Raw genomic sequence first — 22031 nt, 5'->3', positions numbered from 1 at the left:
GATGGAGTTCTACTCTTGTTGTCTAGGATAGAGTGCAATGGCACGTTCTTGGCTCACGCATCCTCCTCCTCTTGGGTTCAAGCAATTCTCCTGCCTCAGCCTTCCAAGTTGCTGGGATTACAGGTGCCCACCACCACGGCTGGCTAATTTTTTGGTATCTTTAGTAGAGACAGGGTTTCACCATGTTGACCAGGCTAGTCTTGAACTCCTGACCTCAGGTGATCCAGCCACCTCAGCCTCCCCAAGTGCTGGAATTACAGGCGTGAGCCACCACACCCAGCTTCTACAATTTTTTAAAAGCAGATTCTTATGAGAATAGAAATGTCAACAAAAAAGAAAGAAAAAAGCAGAGTATTGTATATATAAAACCATTACAATGAGAACACCTTATAATGATGAATATTTTTCCTTTACATGGTGATATTGTAACTTACATGTATTTAACTCCCTCAAATTCAGCTATACATGTTTCAGGGGGACATGGAGAGAGAGAACAATATAAATAGTACAATGATTCAGCAACAGGGTTCCCTGGAGTAAGTGTGAAATGGGATACTTGCATCTGGGGTTCCCTCCATCAATCTCTGTTCCCACATGCTTCTCGCAGAGTGAGCATCTTGCTGCTCTACCTATAAGTCTAGGTATATATTTTTCAGCCACATGACCCCTAAAATAAGCCAACTCTTTCACCTCCACCTGGAGCAAAACTATAAAAGCAGAAACTTGTTCCGGAGCTGGAAATTGGCCCCAGCGGACCCACCGGGAAGTAAGAGGTGTTTGCTATGCTTTGTGGACGATTTAAGGGTTACGAAAGGCACTTTTGATAAGCCGTGATTTTTATCTGAAGTGCTGTCTTTAGAAGATAACCGCCATGTAAAATGTTTCTCTACTGTTTATATTTTAAAATATAAAATTGGGCCAGGTACAGTGGCTCACACCTGTAATCTAGCACTTTGGGAGGCCAAGGCAGGTGGATCACAGGGTCAGCAGTTCAAGACCAGCCTGGCCAAGATGATGAAATTTCATCTCTACTAAAAATATAAAAATTAGCTGGGCTTGGTGGTGGGTACCTGTATTCCCAGCTACTCAGGAGGCTGAGGCAGAGAATTGCTTGAATCCAGGAGGTGGAGGAGGATGCAGTGAGCTAAGATCGTGTCACTGTGCTTCAGCCTGGGCAACAGAGTGAGACTCTGTCTCAAAAAAAAAAAAAAAAAAAAAAAAAAAAAATATATATATATATATATAAACACTATTGCCAGCTTTGCTTTTTTCCCTCTTTGTTAATAGACTATCTATTAACATCTCACCAAATAGAGTCTCACAGTACATAGCTTGGGAAATGCTGCCTTAAGTTACACTGTGATGCCTTAAGTTTATATGAACATGACTTGGCCATCTGTGAAATGGGTAGACCCATGGGGCATAGGAATTGGGGGAAATAGTTTGCATCAAGTAGGGCTGGTGTGGACCATAGGCGGAAATCCAGACAGGCTAGAGCAATGTTCAGGATACAGCAGCAAGTGACAGGTTCTGGTCAGCTGTCCCTACTGGGGTTGGAAGGACTAAGAGCCAGGATAAGGAGACAGGGCCTCAGTTACTGAAACTGGGATACAAATTGGGGACTGGTTATGGGGGAAATAAAACAAGAGGCTGTCCAGCTTTTCCTCTTCTCACCACCAAGTTCAGATCTGCAGTCAAAGGCAGGGATGCAGCTACAAGAGGAGTTGTGTCAGGTTTGTGTAGCTAGGATACTGAGCAGGTCTGTGCTAGCCAGGATTGTTTGGGCAGTAAGTGACAGAAACCCAACTTACATTAACCACAAAGCCTCAAAGGGGAATTTATTGGATCATGCAACTGCGCAGTTGAAGAGATGGTGCTTTCCTTGGACATGGATGAAGATAAGAGTTCAAACTATGTCATCAGGGAAGATCTCTCTCCCTACATCTTGGTTCCATTTGCTTCTATTTGGCTTCCTTCTTGAACAAATCTATGTAGCAAGATATCCTTATATTCTCTTCTTTTAGCAACCTCAGAGGAGCAAACAAGTCTTTCCTGATGCACTGTTATCCCAGGAAAGTCTCTGATTGGTTGGGTGTGAATTATGTATCCATCCCTGAACCAACCACTGTGGCCAGGGCCAAGGTGTCATCCGATTGGCCAGCCTGGGTCATGTGCTGGCTCCTGTGGCAGGAAATAGGGAGAAGATGATATAGCCAGCTGGGCGCAGTGGCTCATGCCTCTAATCCCAGGACTTTGGGAGGCCAAGGCAAGTGGATCACCTGAGGTCTGGAGTTTGAGAAGATGATGAAGCAGTGTGAGCCCTACTGAACCACATCCAGTGGATTTTCCTTGGGAAGGAAGATCCTGTTACCAGACAAAATGGGAAAAGGAAGTGGGGAGGGTAGACAGACAAAATACAGTGATCTGTTACAAGGTCTTCCCAAAAGCCAGAAATTCCAGGGATTTCTAAAGTCCACTTCTCAAGTCCTGGCTTGTTTGGGCTGTGGAGACTCTAGGTAATTGCTGAGCTCCTATTCTTACCTTGGTTCTTTCCTCAGTCCCACCAGGAGCCCTGCTCATTTGGGATGTGTGGCTTGGCCCACGGAGGCTGACAGCTCAACTTGGTACTTCAGTACTTTTTGGTTTCTGTGACCACCAAGCTGTTGCTTCAACCAAGCTGCCTATGATGGCACCACCTTGGAGAATTTTTTTTTTTTTTTTGAGATGGAGTCTCGCTCTGTCACCAGGCTAGAGTGCAGTGGCATGATCTCAGCTCACTGCAACCTCTACCTCCTGGGTTCAAGTAATTCCCCTGCCTCAGCCTCCCGAGTGGCTGGGACTACAGGCATGTACCACCACTCCCAGCTAATTTTTTGTGTTTTAGTAAAGACGGGGTTTCACCATGTTGGCCAGGCTGGTCTTGAACTCCTGATCTCGTGATCCAACCGCCTTGGCCTCCCAAAGTGCTGGGATTATAGGCATGAGCCTGGAGAATTCTTTAGATTTTATTCTGTGTGAGTTGAGAAGCCATGTAAGCAAAGGAATAAAAGATAATTGCATTCTAGTGGGAAGATTTCCCTCTTCCCTGGAGACCAGTCCTCACAGAGGCTTTTTAAATGGCCACAGAAGACTTAGGGAAGGTTGAGAGAGGGACAGGAGAGCAAACTCCACTCAGCTGCTGCTTCTCCTCTGCCCAGTCAGCCTCCACTGGGGCCAACAGTGAGCCTGTGTTGTCATTCGTGGTCCCAGGTTGGCTGTCGCTATGGAGATGGTGCTGCTTTGTTAGTTCATGGCTATTAAAAAGGAGCTCCTGGCTGAACACCTGTTTCCCAGTGGGTGGCCACACCCCTGTGAGTCTGGGCCTCCTACAGCTGAGTAGAAGTGAGCCCAGCACGGAGGTCAGGAAGGCACCAGATGCTGGGAGGAGCAAATCCAACCCAAGCATGGCCCCTCTGCCCTTGAACCACCCTGACCATCTTTTTTTTTTTGAGATGGAGTCTTGCTCTGTTGCCTGGGCTGGAGTGCAGTGGTATGATTTCGGCTCACTGCACTCCAGTGCCTCCGCCTCCTGGATTCACATGATTCTGCCTCAGCCTCCCGAGTAGCTAGGACTACAGGTGCATTAAATTTCATAATTTTAGTGGAGATGGGGTTTTTCCATGTTGGCCAGGCTTGTTGTGAAATCCTGGCCTCAAGTGATCTGCCTGCCTCAACCTCCCAAAGTGGTGGGATTCCAGGTGTGAGCCACCAGGCCTGGCCTGCCCCTGACCATCTTCAGGAAAATAGAAACATGAGGTCTGCCACATTTTCATCCCACCCTTGACACCTGAGTGATGTGAGAGCTTGACGGGGAGGTCAGAAGGTCAGAGATGACCCAGTTCAGAAGGTGACCCCATTAGGAGGAGAAGAATCCAGCCACGTGATACATGGGACCAAGAGAATAGTAAGTGCAGAGATCTGGAAGCACAAAAGAGGAACAGCAAGAACAGCACGTTCCAGAATCTGGTGAGAGAGGAGGGTGGAGCCGGAGCAGGGGCAGGTCAAGGGAAGGGTAGGAATTTGATTTTCAATGCCATGGGAAGCCACTGAAAAGTATGAAGAGAAGGGAAACCATCTGACTCATGTTTCTAGAAGCTCTCATGGGCCACTGTGCAGAGCATGGAGCGTGGTGGGACCAGAATCATGGTGAGGGATCATTGAGAAGATTGCACCAGATGCAAGAAGATGGAGAGTTGGACTAGAATGGGATGATGGAGCCAGAGAGATGTGACAAAGCTGGATGTGTTTTGGAGGCAGAACTGATGGATTTGCTAGGAGGTGAAGGATGGCTCCAGATTCCTGAGGGATTGATGACACCTTTTACTGACTTGAGGAAGACCAAGGAGAGGCTCAAGGACTGACATGGCACTGGTAAGGGGGTCAGGCAAAGACTGATCACACCACTGCACCCTAGCCTGGGTGACAGACACAGACCCTGTCTTTTTTATTATTATTATTATTGAGACAGAGTCTCGCTCTGTCACAAGGCTGGAGTACAGTGACACAATCTCAGCTCACTGCAACTTCCACCTCCTGGGTTTAAGCGATTCTCCTGCCTCAGCCTCCCAAGTAGCTGGGACTATAGGCACATGCCACCATACCCAGCTAATTTTTGTATTTTTAGTAGAGACAAGATTTCACAAGACCATCATGTTGGCCATGATGGTCTCGATCTCTTGACCTCGTGGTCCTCCTGCCTTGGCCTCCCAAAGTGCTAGGATTACAGGCATATCATATATGTCTATATATAGGCCATGCCCAATATATACATTTTAAGACAGGGTCTTGGCTGGGTGCAGCAGCTCATGCCTGTAATCCCAACACCTTGGGAATCTGAGGCAGATGGATCAAATGAGGTCGGGAGTTCGAGACAAGCCTGGCCAACATCACTAAAACCCGGTCTCTACTAAAAATACAAAAATTAGCTGGGCATGATGGCAGGTGCCTGTAATCCCAGCCATTTGGGAGGCTGAGGCATGAGAATTGCTTGAACCCAGGAGGCGGAGGTTGCAGTGAGCTGAGAATGCACCACTGCACTCCAGCCTGGGCAAGACAGTGAGGCTTAGTCTAAAAAAAAAAAAAATATATATATATATATATATATGTGTGTGTGTGTGTGTGTGTAATAAAAAATAACAAGAAATAGATAAAGGATGTCCGGCAAGCAATAAAACACCTGCCTGCTACCATCTATCTGCAGTCCTTTGTTCTTGTCTAACACCAAAACACCCAAATAGCTGGAAACACATCATCTCATAAGATAAGCATGTTTTTTTTTTTTTTTCAAATGAATGGCTATAGACTTATGAAAAGCTGCCTTGGTGTCTGGTTTTCTTATTTTGAGGGGCAAGGATGGAGGCTTATCTCCTGCACCAACAGGCCTCTGGGGATGTGCCCCAGCCTAGCCTCCCACCCTGTGTTGAAGCCTCTCAGCCCTCCTGCATGGGTAGCCATGTTCATAAGAGGAAGGAGCCGTTGCTTGGCTTCTTCACAGGCCGCAGCTGGCGTGTACAATGATGGAGAAGGTGAGGCCAAGGTGGGTCTGGAGAAGCCAGCAGGGGCTAGATCATGGAACGCCTTGAGCTGCATCTGGCAGGCACTGAGAAAGCATGGAGAGCTGTCCCCCCAAACCCCAGCATCTTAGAAAATATTCAAACATACAGAAAACATGAAGGGTTTTATGCTCATATTTTCATTTTAGAGACATTATTCTGCTTGAAATATAACACCTACTGAGCACTGCTGAAGTCTTAGCATATGCCAGGTTCCATTGTTAGCATGTGACATGTATTGGCCTATTTGATCCTCCTACATAATCCTATAATATTGGTTGTCAGAGTGGGTGATCATGACCTGAATGGCCTAACCATGTTTGGGGAACTCTCTATGTTAGGAGTTCCACTCCCTAATATATGTCGCAACTGAATGTCTCAGCTTCCCTTGCAGCTAGGACACAGCATGAGACCCAAGCTTTCCAAACAAATGGACAGGCAACACTTCCGCACACAAGGAATAACATGGAATGCTGGGTTTGAGCAGAATTCAAATTCAGGAATAGAGGAATGTTTTGTCCTTTGACCCACACAATAGGGGATCCCTTTCCTTGGACCCCATGCCTTAGAGGGCCCCGCTCTGTCCCTCTGCAGACTGCTAGCTCCCTATGGAATGAGGGGTGTCTGAGGCTATTTGCTACACAGCAGTGGAAACTAACACAGTCCCACTAACACAGTCCCACAGGCCTAAATCAAGGCATCAGTGGGCTGAGTTCTTGTCTAGACACTGGGGAAAATTCACTCCCAAGCTCATTTTTTTTTAAGGCAGACTCTCTGTCTGTTGCCCAGGCTGGAGTGCAGTGGTATGATCTCAGCTCACAGCAACCTCTGCCTCCTGGATTTAAGCAATTCTCCTCTCAGCCTCCAAAGTAGCTGGGATTATAGGCACCTGCCATCATGCCTGGCTAATTTTTGTATTTTTAGTAGAGATGGGGGTTTCACCGTCTTGGCCAGGCTGGTCTTGAACTCCTGACTTCAGGTGATCCACCCACCTCAGCCTCCCAAAGTGCTAGGATTACAGGTATGAGCCATGACACTCGGCCACAAGCTCATTCTTGTTGTTTGCAAAATTTAATCTTTTGAGACTGCAGGACTGGGCTCTGCTCCTTGCTGGCTGTCAGCCTGAGGTCACTCTCAGATTCTACAGTCCTCCCACATTCCCTCTCCATCTCCAAGCCAGCTATGGCACAACACACTGTTCTTGTGCTTCAAATCTCTGACTTCTCTCCTGGGACCAGTAGAAGAAAACTCTCTGCTTTTGAGGGTCTCATGTGATTGGGTCAGGTTAACTGTACCGTATCATGGAGTCTCACCATCTTGCCCAGGCTGGTATTGAATGCCTGGGGCTCAAGTAATCCTCTTGCCTCAGCCTTCCAAAGTGCTGGGTTACAGGTGGGAGCTACTGTAGCCAGCCAAGGCCAGCACCTTCAGACCTCTCCGCTCTGCCTTCACATGGTCTTCTCTTCTGTGTGTGTCAAATCTCCTTCTGCCTCTTTTTTTTCTTTTGAGATGGAGTTTCACTCTTGTTGCCCAGGCTGGAGTACAGTGGCATGATCCCGGCTGACTGCAACTCCACCTGTCGGGTTCAGGCAATTCTCCTGCCTCAGCCACCCAAGTAGCTGGGATTACAGGTATGTGCAACCAAGCCTGTCTAATTTTGTATTTTTAGTAGAGATGGAGTTTCTCCATGTTGGTCAAGCTGGTCTCAAACTCCCAACCTCAGGCGATCTGCCCACCTTGGCCTTCCAAAATGCTGGGATTACAGGTGTGAGCCACTGTGCCCAGCCTGCCTCTCTCTTATAAGGACACATGTAATAGCATTTAGGGCTCACCTGGATGACACAGGATCATCTCGCCATTTCAAAATTGCTAACATTGGTTGGATGCAGTGGCTCATGCCTGTAATCTCAGCACTTTGGGAGGTTGAGGCAGGCAGAGCACCTGAGGTCAGGAATTTGAGACTAGCCTGGTAAACATGGTGAAACTCTGTCTCAACTAAAAATACAGAAGTTTGCCAGGCACAGTGGTTTATGCCTGTAATTCCAGCACTGTGAGAGGCCAAGGCGTGTGGATTGCTTAAGGTTAGGAGTTTGAGACCAGCCTGACCAACATCGCGAAAACCCATCTCTACTAAAAATACACCTGTGATGGCAGGTGCCTATAATCCCAGTTACTCAGGAGGCTAAAACAGGGGAATTGCTTGCACCTGGGAGGCAGAGGTTATGGTGAGCTAAGATTGTGCCATTGCACTCCAGCCTGGGCATCAGAGAAAGATGGTGTCTCAAAAAAATAAATAAATAAAGTTCCTGAGCCTTGTGGTGGGTGCCTGTAGTCCCAGCTACTCAGGAGGCTGAGAGGCTGAGGCAGGAGAATCGCTTGAACCTGGGGAGGTGGAGGTTGCAGTGATGAGCAGAGATCTCGCCTCTGCACTCTAGCCAGGTGACAGAGTGAGACTATCAAGAAAGAAAGAAAAGAAAGAAAGAATAGAGAAAGAGAGAGAGAAGGAAGGAAAGGAAGAAAGGAAGGAAGGAAAGAAGGAGGGAGGGAGGGAGGGTGGGAAGGAAGGAAGGAAGGAAGGATCACTTGACCCCGGGAGGCTGAGGTTGCGGTGAGCCAAGATTGTGCCACTGCACTCCAGCCTGGGCGACAAGAGCAAAACTTTGTCTCAAAACAAATAAATAAATCAAAATATTGAAACAATTTTAAAAATTAAATTTAAAAAAAGGGCCAGGCACTGTGGCTCACACCTGTAATCCCAGCACTTTGGGAGAGTAAGGTGGGCAGATCACTTAAGATCAGGAGTTTGAGACCAGCCTGGCCAATATGGTCTCTACTAAAAATACAAAAATTAGCCAGGCGTAGTGGTGGGTGCCTGTAATCTCAGCTACTTGGGAAGCTGCAGCAGGAGAATCACTTGAACCCAGGAGGCAAAGGTTGCAGTCAGCCGAGGTCATACCACTGCACTCCAGCCTGGGCAACAGAGAGAGACTCCGTCTTGGGGGAAATTTTTTTTTTTTTAATCTCAGCTGGGTGCAGTGACTCACACCTATAATCCCAGCACTTTAGGAGGCCGAGGTGGGTGGATCACTTGAGGTCAGGAGTTCAAGAGTAGCCTGGCCAACATGGTGAAACCCCATCTCTACTAAAAATACAAAAATTAGTTGGGCGTGGTGGCAGTGGCAGACACCTGTAATCCCAGCTACTTGGGAGCCTGAGGCAGAAGAATCACTTGAACCTAGGAAGAAAAGATTACAGTGGGCTGAGCTCGTGCCACTGCACTCCAGCCTGGGCAACACAGTGAGACTCTGTCCCCAAAAAAAAAAAAATCTCTGTATTTATCCAGGTGCAGGGGTTCACACTTGTAATCCCAGCACTTTGGGAGGCTGTGATGGGAGGATTGCTTGAGCCCAGGAGTTTAAGACCAGCTGGGCAACAAAGTAAGATCCCATCACTTAAAAAAAAAAAATTGGCCAGGCATGGTAGTGCACACCTGTAGTCCCAGCCACTGGGGACGCTGAGGTGGGAGGGTCACTTGATCTTGGGAGGTTGAGGCTGCAGTGAGCTGTGTTTGTGCAACTGCACTCCAGCCTGGGCGACAGAGTGAGACCCTATCTCAAAAGGAAAACATTTTTTCTATATTTTTTCTCAACTTTATTGAGGTATAACTTACATATCATAAAATCACCCATTTTAAATATACATTTCAATAACGTTTAGTAAATTTACCAAGTTGTGCAGTCATTACCATGATCCAGTTTCAGAACATTTCATCAGCACAGTAAAAGCCCTCATACCAGTTAGCAGCCACTCCCACTCCCGCTCTCTCAACCCAGGAGACCATGAATCTACTGTTTGCCTCTGTAGATTTGTCTTTCCTGGACAATCTTTCTTCTTAAGCTCAGCAGAGTAAATTCTGTTGTTTGGAACTAGAAACCCTGCCCAAAAGAATACTAATATCCACTTTTGGGTGTAATGGAGTCTCCCTCTGTCACCTAAGCTGGAGTGCAGTGGTGTGATCTCGGCTCACTGCAACCTCTGCCTCCCAGTTTAAGTGATTCTCCTGCCTCAGCTTCCCAAGTAGCTGGGATTACAGGTGTGCAACACCATGCCTGGCTAATTTTTGTAGTTTTAGTAGAAATGGGGATCTCCCCATGTTGGCCAAGCTGACCTCAAACTCCTGACTTCAAATGATCTACCTGCCTTGGCCTCCCAAACTGCTGGGATTACAGGCATGAGCCACTGTACTTGGCCCTAATATTTTCTTATTACAGAAGAAGAAACAATGACTCAGAAAGGTTAAGTCACTTGACCAAGGTCATGTAGCCAGTAAGTAGTAGAGCTGAGATTGAACCTAAGCATCTGGCACCACAGTCCATGCTCTCATTAAAGTATGCAGTGTAGGCTGGGCTCGGTGTCTCGCACCTGTAATCCCAGCACTTTGGGAGGCCAAGGTGGGTGGATTACGAGGTCAGGAATTCAAGACCAGCCTGGTCAAGATGGTGAAACTCCATGTCTACTAAAAAGTACAAAAATTAGCTGGGCATGGTGGCAGGCGCCTGTAATCCCAGCTACTTGGGAGGCTGAGGCAGGAGAATAGCTTGAACCTGGGCAACAGAGGTTGCAGTGAGCTGAAATCATGCCACTGCACTCCAGTCTAGGCAACAGAATGAGACCCTGCCTCAAAAAAAAAAAAAAAAAATTATGGAGTGTAGAGAGTGGAGGGGACAGGATAAGACTGGAGGAAGGGAGACCATTTAGGAGAATTTTGGGTTGTGCAGACATGAGAGCTGATGGTGACCTGGACTGAGGAGGTGATAGAGGCAGAGGAGAGAAGTAGATGAATTTGAGCAATATTAGAAACGTAAACCAGTAGGATTTGGCAACTGAATGGGTGAGGGGGAAAGAGGGGGATAATGAGTCAGGGAGTGCACCATGTTTCTGGCTTGGGCCACTGATGGGTGCTGGAATAGGAAATGCAGGAGAAAGAACCAATTTGGGGTGGAAGATGAGGTCAGAACTGAAGGGATTGAGTTTGAGGTGTCCGTGGAACATACACATGTAGATGTTGAACGGGTGGTTGGATATATGAATCTAGAGCTGAGATGTAGGTTTCTTTTCCTTTTTTTTTGAGACGAAGTCTTGCTCTGTCACCCAGGCTGGACCGCAGTTGCACGATCTCAGCTCACTGGAGCCTCTGCCTCCTGGGTTTCAAGTGTTTCTCCTGCCTCAGCCTTCCAAGTAGCTGGGATTACAGTTGCCTGCCACCACACACGGCTAATATTTGCATTTTTAGTGGAGATGGGTTTCACCATGTTGGCCAGGCTGGTCTTGAATTCCTGGTCTCAGGTGATCTGCCCACCTCAGCCTGTCAAAGTGCTGGGATTACAGATGTGAGCTACCTCGCCCGGCCTGAGATGTAGGTTTCTATATCACCAGCATATAGATGGGAACCAGAACCATGGAAGAAGCGGCAACTAACCAGCAAGAAAAGACGGAGATGAGAAAGAAAGAGGGCCTAGAATCAACCCCAGAGAAGTGCTAACCTTTAAGGGGTGGGAGTGCAGAAGTCCCCAAAGGATTCTGAGGAGTAGCCACAGAGATCCAAAGAAAGTCAGGCAAAGGGCCGGACTCAGTGGCTCACGCCTGTAATCCACTTTGTAAAGCACTTTGGGAGGCCTACAGGGGTGGATCATCTGAGGTCGGGAGTTCGAGACCAGCCTGACCAACATGGAGAAACCCTGCCATTTTAAAAATAAATAAATAAATAAATAACAACAAAAAAAGTCAGGCAAAGGTGGATTCCTGCAAGCTAAGGGAAGGAGGTGCAGGAAGTGGGGCATGGTCACAGTGTCAACTGCTGCTGAGAGTTCCAAGAAGATCAGGTCTGTGGTGTGTCTATTGGATTTAGTGACAATGATGTTCTTGCTTGCTCGGCAAGAGAGGCTTTAGAGAAGGGATGAGGGTGGGAGCCAGACTGGAGTGGGCGGAGGAGTGAATGGAGATGCAGAAATAGGCATGATGACTCACTCAAAGGACTTGGCTATAAAGAAGAGAAGCATGGAGTTGTGGTAGGAGAATGTGGAACTGAAGGGTGTTTTCTTTTTTTTGGAGATGGAGTTTCACTCTTGTCGCCCAGGCTGGAGTGCAATGGCGCAATCTTGGCTTACCGCAATCTTGGCTTACCACAATCTCTGCCTCCTGGGTTCAAGCAATTCTCCTGCCTCAGCCTCCCAAGTGGCTGGGATTATAGGCATGCGTCACTATGTCTGGCTAATTTTGTATTTTTAGTAGAGATGGGGTTTCACCATGTTGGTCAGGCTGATCTTGAACTCCCAATCTCAGGTGATCCACCCACCTCAGCCTCCCACAGTGCTGGGATTACAGGCATGAGCCACCATGCCAGGCCGAAGTGGGGGCATTTTAAAGACGAGAAATGTTGTTTAAATGCAGATGGAAAGGGGACGGGAGGGAAAGGGAAGTTGATGGGGTAAATGAAAATTATCATCGTCATCTTCCTCACCATCACCACCAGCAACAACAAGGAAAGCTTGTTCTGCTCTGGGACCGCCCTGTTAGACATTTCTTCCTTATACTGAGCCAAAATCTATCCCCCTGTAACTTTCACCTTTGCTCAGAGTTCTGCCTTGTGTTCCTCTTCTACCTGGAACTCTTCAAATGGCTGCACACTGCTACTATGTCTCTCCTCTTCTTCAAACTCACAGTCCCTATCCTAAGGGCCATGTGCTTCCAGCCTGGTGACCAGACCCTCTGCTGTCTCAGCCAAGTTCACACAACCACCCTCTTGTTTGTCAGGCCCCTCTTAAGAGGCAATGTGCACACTCTGCTTTGCTGATGGAAGCATGAAATAGTTGAAGCATTTATGATTTGGGAAATTGAACTCGGATATAAAATGTGCACACCCTTTGACCCAGACGCTGTCCTATGGACTTAACGCCTTGGATGTGAGAAGAAGCTCATGCAGGGATTCCCGGCAACATGAATGTGGGGTGGACAGACAGTGAGCACAGTGGTCAGGAGCACAGCCTGAGCGCATTCTCCCTGAGATCAGGAACAGGCAAGGATGCCCGCTTTCACTGCTGCCGTTCAACATTATACTGGAAGTTCTAACCAGAGCACTTAGGCAAGGAAAAGCAGTAAAAGGCATCCAGATGGCAAAGGGTGAAGTAAAATGATCTTTAGTCACAGATGGCACAATCCCATATAAGGAGAATCCTGAATAATTCACAAGAAAACTATTAGATAGAGCTAATAAACCAATTCAGTACAGTTGCAAGGAACAAGATCAACACACAAAAATTGTGTGTGTGTGTTTTCACACAGCAAGGAAATTTGAAAAGGAAATTGGAAAAAGAATTACATTTACCATAGCTTTTTTTTTTTCAAGACGGGGTTTCACCATATTGGTCAGGCTGGTCTTGAACTCCCGACCTCAGGTGATCCGCCCACCTTGGCCTCCAACGTGCTTGGATTACAGGCGTGAGCCACCACCCGGCCTACCATAGCATTTAAGAGAAATGAGGCTGTGGAACCAGATGGCTGCATTCAGAGCTGGCGCTGCTATTTACCACCTGACCCTGGACAAGCTTCTCACTTCATTCATGCCGCAGTTTGTTCAGCTGTTAGGTGGACATAATGCTAGCACCTTCCTTATAGAGTTGGTTTGTGTTTTTTTGGTGGGGGAGAGTAAGGATTGCAAGAGTTAATATATGTTAGCAAAATCTACTTAGAAAAGTGGTTGGCACATGATAAGGACTATATTAGAGTTACCAAAAAATGTTTACAATTGGGAAAATTGAACAAAAATTCCAGTTAAATCTCCATCCCAGAGACTGGCTGGCAAATTATCACAATGTACCTCTTAGCTCGAAGCATATGGAACTGCCTGTATTCTATAGCTATGGCCTACAAAACGGCCAGTTTCTGTCTTTCTTTCTTTTTTTTTTTTGAGACAGCATCTCACTCTGTTGCCCAGGCTGAAGTACAGTGGCATGAACTCAGCTCACTGCAACCTCCAACTTCTAGGTTCAAGTGATTCTCCTGCCTCAGCCTCCCGAGTAGCTGGGATTACAGGGATCCACCACCATGCCAAGCTAATTTTTGCATTTTCAGTGGATACGGGGTTTCCACCATGTTGGCCAGCGCTGGTCTTGAACTCCCTGTTTCAAGTGATCTGCCCACCTTGGCCTCTCAAAGGGCTGGGATTACAGGCGTGAGCCACCGTGCCCTGCCAAAATGGGCAGTTTCATATATTCAATCACTAGGATTCTCTTTAGCTACTGAAAATGATTGTGTATCATAGATCTATCTTTATCACAGATAGATCTTTACTGTTATAGAAATAATAACATAATATTGAGTAAAAAGAGCAGGTTACAAAACAACCTGCAGTCTGTAGTGTGGTCACATTTGTAACATCAGTATATCTATCTGTGTCTAGGTGCGGACATAAAGAGATGTCTAGAAGACACCCAAAGTTTCAACAGTGATTGCTCAAGTGATTTGTGCTAAGATTTTCTTTTTTTCAGACAGTGTCTTGCTCTGTCACCCAGGCTGGAGTTTGCAATGCCATGATCTTGGTTCATTGCATTCCCCACCCTCACGAGTCAAAATGATTCTCCCGTCTCAGCCTCCCAGGTAGCTGGGATTATAGGTGCCCACCACTGCTCCTGGCTAATCTCTGTATTTTTTTTTTTTTTTTTTTTGAGACAGAGTTTCGCTCTTGTTACCCAGGGTGGTGTGTAATGGCGCAATCTCGGCTCACCGCAATCTCCGCCTCCTGGGTTCGAGCAATTCTCCTACCTCAGCCTCCCAAGTAGCTGGGACTACAGGCACACACCACTATGCCCAGCTAATTTTTGTATTCTTTTTTTTTTTGAGACGGAGTTTCGCTCTTGTTACCCAGGCTGGAGTGCAATGGCATGATCTCGGCTCACCGCAACCTCCGCCCCCTGGGTTCAGGCAATTCTTCTGCCTCAGCCTCCTGAGTAGCTGGGATTACAGGCATGCGCCACCGTGCCCAACTAATTTTTTGTAATTTTTAGTAGAGAAGGGGTTTCACCATGTTGACCAGGATGGTCTCGATCTGTTGACCTCGTGATCCACCTGCCTCGGCCTCCCAAAGTGGCTTGAGCCACCGCGCCCGGCCAATTTTTGTATTCTTAGTAGAGAGGGTTTTACTGTGTTGACCAGGATGATCTCGATCTCTTGACTTTGTCCAGCCACTCTGCCTAGACAAATTTTTGTATTTTTAGTAGAGACAGGCTTTCACCATGTTGGCCAGGCTTGTCTTGAACTCCTGATCTCAAGTGATCTACCCGCCTTGACCTCCCAAAGTGCTGGGATTACAGGCGTGAGTCACTGCACCTGGCTGGGATCTTAATTTATATTTTTTCTTTTTTAGCCCTTGATTTTTACCCTATTAGACTAACCTTAGGAATCTGACCCCCAAAAGTGCAAAAGAATACATTAGTGTTGTTGAAAGCCACTGAGTTTGTGGTAATTTTTTGCAGAAACAAATACAATCAGGATTTAACTTGCCTTGGGGTGCTGGCTCTCCCCCATTTTCTTCTCAGAGCATTTCTTGGGTCCTTGCTCCCTGCTGAGCCCCCATCATGGCCTAGTGGACCAGGGATGGACCTAATCAGATTCTCCTCTTGGGATTTTAAATAAGGGAAGCAGAGGCTGCATGCTCAGCTTCTCCGTGCTGCACTGCAGGCACAGTGCCTGGCGCCACCCGTTCTTTAGGGGTCCATGGAGACATCTGTTGGCCCTGGGTTAGGCATGAGCTAAGGGATATTAGGGTAGCTCACTTTGGGGGCTCAGCCCTTTGATGTTACCTTTGCTTTGGAACCTCAGAAGCTGTAAGGGGGAGAGGAACTTTGCTGAAAGGCACGCCTTCCCTACAGAGCTTGAAGAACAATCTAACCATGCTGGCATGTGGCCCATCCCACCTGCGACGCCAGTGTAAGTCTGTGAAAGTCACTTATATTCAGAGAATGTGGATTGGGACTCCGAAGAACAACTTTATGGTGGGCACCTTCATCTCCATCTGGTGAGTCCAGCGCTAGCAGCCTGAGAGTTCCATGGGCCAACCTCACCCTCCATCCTTATTTCTCTGCCACTCCAAGGCTCCTCCTCAGCCAGACTTGCCTGTGAATGCCCCTTGATGGCTGTATTAGTCTGTTCTCATGCTGCTAATAAAGACATACCTGAGACTGGTAATTTATAAAGAAAAGAGGGTTAATGGACTCACAGCTCCACGTGGTTGGGGAGGCCTCACAGCCATGTTGGAAGGCAAAAGTCACATCTTACATGGTGGCAGGCAAAGAGCGAATGAAAGCCAAGCAAAAGGGGAAACCTCTTATAAAACCATCAGATCTCATGAGACTTATTCACTATCTCCCACTGGGTCCCTCCTACAATATGTGGGAATTATGGGAGCTACAATTCAAGGTGAGATTTGGGTGGGGACACAGTCAAACGATATCAATGGTCCTGGCTTCTCTCCCATTAGCTCTCTTCTATCTCCCAGACTCTTTCCAGCTTTCCTCTTCTTCTTTTTAAGAGACTGGAGTCTCACTCTGTTGCCCAGGCTGGTCTTGAACTCCTGGGCTCAAGGGATCCTCCCACCTCCACCTAACGAGTAGCTGCATAGGCACACCCCTCCAGACCCCCACAGTTTACCCATCCTTCCCAGTCCAGTGAAATCCTCAGCTTCTTCACATCCCTGTTAGCTCCAGGCACCAGCGTCTTTGCCTTCTATAGAATGCACAAAATTATAGCCTCTTCGAGCAAAAAGGTCACTGGGATTAGGGAGGCTGAGAGTTCTTTCTTCATTCAGGGATTAAACCTGTAGGGTGACATGGCTTGCCTTAGTCACCAAGCAAGGTTGGGAAAGTATTTCTGGGATGGTCATTAGCACTTTCTTTTCAGAGGAAGGACACTACAAACTCACTTTCGTGATCACAGTATTCCCTACCTACAGGTTAAGTGTGCAAACTGGCTTTCGTTCCCTATTTTTTCCTTTGATGCAGCACTAAAACTTTTTTTTTTTCTGTTGCCCAGGCTGGAGTGTAGGGGCACAATCTCGGCTCGCTGCAACCTCCACCTCCCAGGTTCAAATGATTCATCTGATTCAGCCTCCCAAGTAGCTGGGATTACAGGTGCATGCCACCACACTAATTAGCCACCTGGCTAATTTTTGTATTTTTAGTAGAGATGGGGTTTCACCATGTTGGCTGGTCTTGAACTCCAACTTGAACTTGAGGTCAGACCTCAAGTGATCTGCCCACCTCAGCCTCCCAAAGTGCTGGCATTACAGGAGTGAGCCACTATGCCTGGCCTGAAGCATTTTAATTCTTAAAACTTACATGTTCATGATGACACAGAGACAGGCTTTCTGTTTAGGAGAGGGCTGGATTCTATTAAAGCTGATATATCATCTGTTGCACACTCTGGAATGAACATGAGAGATCAGAATTGAGCTTCCCAAAATGGTGGGTCACATTGACCCAGTGTTGTTCCAGGAAAACACTGCAGTATCCAACATGAGGAACCACTGCACGTACCGTGTGTGTGTTGGGATGGTGGGCTGAAATGTATTATTAAGCAAATGTTATCGTATTTGTCTATGAAATTCTGAAACCGCCTTTGCAAAATTATGAGTGAGACAATGAAAGAGATCTAAGTTAACCGACTTCATCTTGCTTCTAACCTCCAAGCTGTCTTTGTTCATTCCTGGGCGTAGGCTGAACTTACTTTGGGAGAAACTTCGTCTATAGTTTATAGTTTAAACAAAAACGGTAACAGCCCTTTACCAAAGCAGACCTTCTTCTTGACTGGGACTAGATTGCCTTTGTAGGACTAACATTAGCCACAAGATTAGAAATGTTGGTTTAGGAGTCATGCCGCTGGAGGCTACAAGATTCTGACCCTCTTTAAACTGCTCCTAAAATCAGTGCTTGGGGTATTTTGCAGACCCTGCAGTTGATGGATCTGGCACCACCCAGATCGATAAACTGATTCATCTGATCTTGTGGCCCCCTCCCAGGAATTTACTCAGCGCAAGAAGACAGCTTCGACTCCCTATGATTTCATCTCTGACCAATCAGCAATCCTGGCACACTGGCTTCTCCCAACCCATCAAGTTATCCTTAAAAACTCTGGTCCCTGAATGCTCAGGGAGACTGATTTGAGTAATAATAAAACTCTGGTCTCCCGCACAGCTGGCTCTGCATGAATTACTCTTTCTTTATTGCAATTCCCCTGCCTTGATGAATTGGCTCTGTCTAGGCAACCCTTGGGTGGTTACAATTCTGTTTAGTACTTTTGTCTCGGTCAGCCATGGTGGCTCAAGTCTATAATCCCAGTACTTTGGGAGGCCAAGGTTGGTGGATCGCCTGAGGTCAGGAGTTCGAGACCAGCCTGCCCACCATGGTGAAATCCCGTCTCTACTAAAAATACAAAGTTAGCTCGGTGTGGCAGCACACGCCTGTAATTCCACCTACTCGGGAGGCTGAGGTAGGAGAATTGTTTGAACCCAGGAGGTGGAGGTTGCAGTGAACTGAGATAGCGCTACTGCACTCCAGCCTGGGTGACAGAGACAGACTCTGTCTCAAAAAAAAAAAAAAAAAAGAAAGTCCATCTCATATGTGCTGATTAGGTCTCAAATCTGGATTTCTTATCCCAACCTCTTTCTTGACTATCTTTCTTTTTAAATAAATGTTATAGAAATACTAAAATGTATTGTGAATAACACCCACATTCCACCATCCAATTTAAGAAATAAAGCATTACTAATCCAGTTTTGCTTCCTGCAGACTCATCCTTCATCCCATTCTCTCTATAAACATCCTGCAGCTGGGCACAGTGGCTGCACCTGCAGTCCCTTCAGGAGGCTGAGAGTGGAGGATCTCTTGAGCCCAGGAGTTTGTGACTGTAGTGTCACAAACTTGTGTTTGTGTCTCCTGCCACAGCTTGCACCTGTGACATAGCCACCGTGTTCCAGCCTCCGCAACATGGCAAGGCTCCAACTCTAAATGAAATCCTGAATTTGACATTTGTCATTCCGTTGTTTGCTTTTACATTTTTATCACACATATATGTCTACATTAGTAAAAATATATAATATTTATTTTTTTAATTGGGGTGAAATTCATATAACATAAAATTAACCACTATAAACATGAACAATGCAATGGCATTTGGGACAATCACAATGTTGTGCAACCACCGCCTCTATCTAGTTCCGGATCATTTTCATCACCTCGAAAAGCCACTCTATGGCCATTAGTAGTCATTCCCCATTTCTCCCTCCATCTGTCCCCTGCAACCCCCAATCTACTCTCTGTCTCTGTAGAGTGACCTATTCTGGGTATTTCATATAAATGAAGTGATACGATATGTGTAGACTTTTGTGACTAGCCTCTCTGACTTAGCAGACATGATGTTTTCAAGGTTCATCAGTGTTATAGAATGTACAGGTATGAGTACTCTGTTCCTTTCTCTTTTTTTTTTTTTGAAATGGAGTCTCGCTCTGTTGCCCAGGCTAGAGTGCCGTGGCATAATCTTGGCTCACTGCAACCTTCACCTCCGGGATCAAGTGATTCTCCTGCCTCAGCTTCCTGAGCACCTGGGACTGCAGGTGACTACCACAGCCGGCTAATTTTTTTTTCCCCCAGATGGAGTTTTGCTCTTGTTGCCCAGGCTGGAGTACAATGGCACAATCTTGGCTCACTGCAATCTTTGCCTTCCGGGTTCAGGCGATTCTCCTGCCCCTGCCTTCCAAGTAACTCAGATTAGAGGTGTGTGCCACCACACCTGGCTAATTTTTGTATTATAGTAGAGACAGGGTTTCACCACATTGGCCAGGCTGGTCTAGAACCCCTGACCTTGTAATCCAACTCCCTCTGCCTCCCAAAGTGCTGGGATTAAGGTGTGAGCCACGGCACCCAACCTCTGTTCCTTTTTTTATGGCTGAATAATATCTCATTGTATAGATAGACCATATTTTGCCTATCCATTCATCCGTAGATGAACATCTGGGTTATTTGAATAGTGCTGCTGTCCTCATTCACATAGAGGTAATTGTGAGAACATGGCGTCGCTTTGGATTTCTCTAAACTTTGTATCACTCTGCAGCTTGCTTTGTTTGTTCAGTTTTAGGTTATTTCCATGTTGATATGCACATCTCCAGTTGATTTGTTTTCACTGCTGCGAAGCATCCCATTTTAAAAAATTGTGCTATTTTATTTTTGAGACAGGGTCTTGCTCTGTTGCCCTGGCTGGAGTGCAGGGGTACAATCACAGTTTACCATAGCCTTGAACTCCTGGGCCCAAGCAATGCTCCCACCTTGGCCGCCAGAGTAGCTGGGACTACAGCCATGTGCTATCACACCCAGCTAATTTCTGTATTTTTAGTCGACACAGGGTTTTATCATGTTGTTCAGGGTGGTCTCAAATTCCTGGGGCTCAAGCAATTCCTCCACCTCAGCCTCCCAAAGTGCTGGGATTACAGGTGTGAGTCACCGTGCCTGGCCCAAAGCATCTGATTGTATGAATCCAACAATTTATTTACCCATTGTTTGAGGACATTTGGGTTATTTCTTGCTTTCCCTCCTATAAGCAAGGCTGCTGAAGCATACGTACAAGAGTTTCTCTTGTACATAACTCTGTAACTCCGGCACATGTACAAGAATTTCTCTGGGGTACATATGTAAGAGTTTTATTGCTGGGTCATGGGCAATGCTCTTCTTCAACTGTACTTGCTATTGTCAAATACGAGCTCTCTTTTCAGGAGCCACCCAGTGGTTCTCAGCCCCAGCTATGCATTAGAATCATCTGGGAACTTTTTTTCCCCCCAAGACAGAGGCTTGCTCTGTCACCCAGGCTATAGTGCAGTGGCAAGATCTTGGCTCACTGCAGCCTCTGCCTCCCAGGTTCAAGCAATTCTCCTGCCTCAGTATCTGGATATAGGTATCTGGATATCTCTCCAGACTCATGGAATCATAGTCTCCAGGGATGGGACTGGGGAGCTGCAATTTTGAAAGCTCCCTGAATGGTTACACAGCCAAGGTGGAGAGCAGTTGGGGCTGTGTTTTGGTTCACTCTGTCTCAGCTTCCCAAGGTGAGCTCATAGAGGGCAGCCATCATCTTATACTTGCTAACATCACTCAGCAACTGGGCAGAGAGAAGGGACTCGATAAATAAACTCTGAATGAGTAAACAAAGCATTTCAAACAAACCCTTTATGCTGGACTCAGTGGCACAGGCATATAATCAATCGCGGTAACTATCTCCTACTGTTGTGAGGATGAAAGGAGATGATGCCTGTAGAGCACTTGGCACATATAAACTGCTGAATAAAGAGTAGCTCCTGCAGCCTGGTGTGGTGGCTCACATCTGTAACCACAACATTTTGGGAGGCTGAGGTGGAGAACCACTTGAGGCCAGGACTTCAAGACCAGCCTGGGCAACATAAATAGACCTGTCTCTACAAAAAAAAGAATACAAATTAGCTGGGTGTGGTGGTATATACCTGTAGTTCCAGCTACTCAGGAGGCTGAGGTGGGAGGATCAGCTTGAGCTTAGGAGTTGGAGGCTGCAGTGAGCTATGATCGCACCACTGCACTCCAGCCTGGGCGACAGAGAAAGGCCTTTTCTCTAGAATAAAAAGAGAGAGAGAGAGAGAAAGTAGCCGCCATTTTCCATGTTATTGATAAAGCTGGTGGGTGTTTCTGAAAATGGACCCGACACAGCCTCAGACTGGAAGGTGCTAATGTGTTATTGAACCTCCAGGCAAAGCTGGTGAACACACTGGCGTGGGACTTTATGACTTGAGAAGCTGTCCTATCTATGAGGGTCCGTGTTCAGCAATGTTAAAGAAGGGGATTGGGGACAGTAGGTTTCCTTTAGCAAGTGCTCACTGTGTACCAGATACTGGGCAAAGGAGCTTGCAGACATATATCATTTGATCCTCACAATCCATGAGGTAGGTATGACTATGCTTCCAATTGGGCAGAGAGGAAAAACGAGTCACACAGAAGCAAGTCATGCAGCAGAGCTAGGATTGGAAAGGAAGTGGCCGGCAGAGCCCGCCTCCCAACTCGCTGTGTTATGCCTCCCATTGATACTTTCCTGTGTCTACCATTTGGCTTTGCTCTGGTGAGTGACAAGCTGTTCCAGGGGAAAGAGCCTGTCATCAGTTCTGTGCACAACAAGGCGAAAAAGATAGCAGAGGTGAAGGAGGAGATCATGGAGAACGGAGTGAAGAAGTTGGTGCACAGTGTCTTTAACACAGCAGATTACACCTTCCCTTTGCAGGCAAGCACCTAGTAGTATTACTAGACCCCAACACTTACCCAAAGATAGCCATTGGGTCAGGGTTTCTGCACTATAGTCCCTTTTGTGGTCGCCAGAAAT

The sequence above is a fragment of the Callithrix jacchus genome, chromosome 9 (genome assembly GCF_049354715.1).
Source record: "Callithrix jacchus isolate 240 chromosome 9, calJac240_pri, whole genome shotgun sequence".
In the NCBI taxonomy this organism is placed as follows: Eukaryota; Metazoa; Chordata; class Mammalia; order Primates; family Cebidae; genus Callithrix; species Callithrix jacchus.
Note: the sequence above shows the minus strand (reverse complement) of the source record.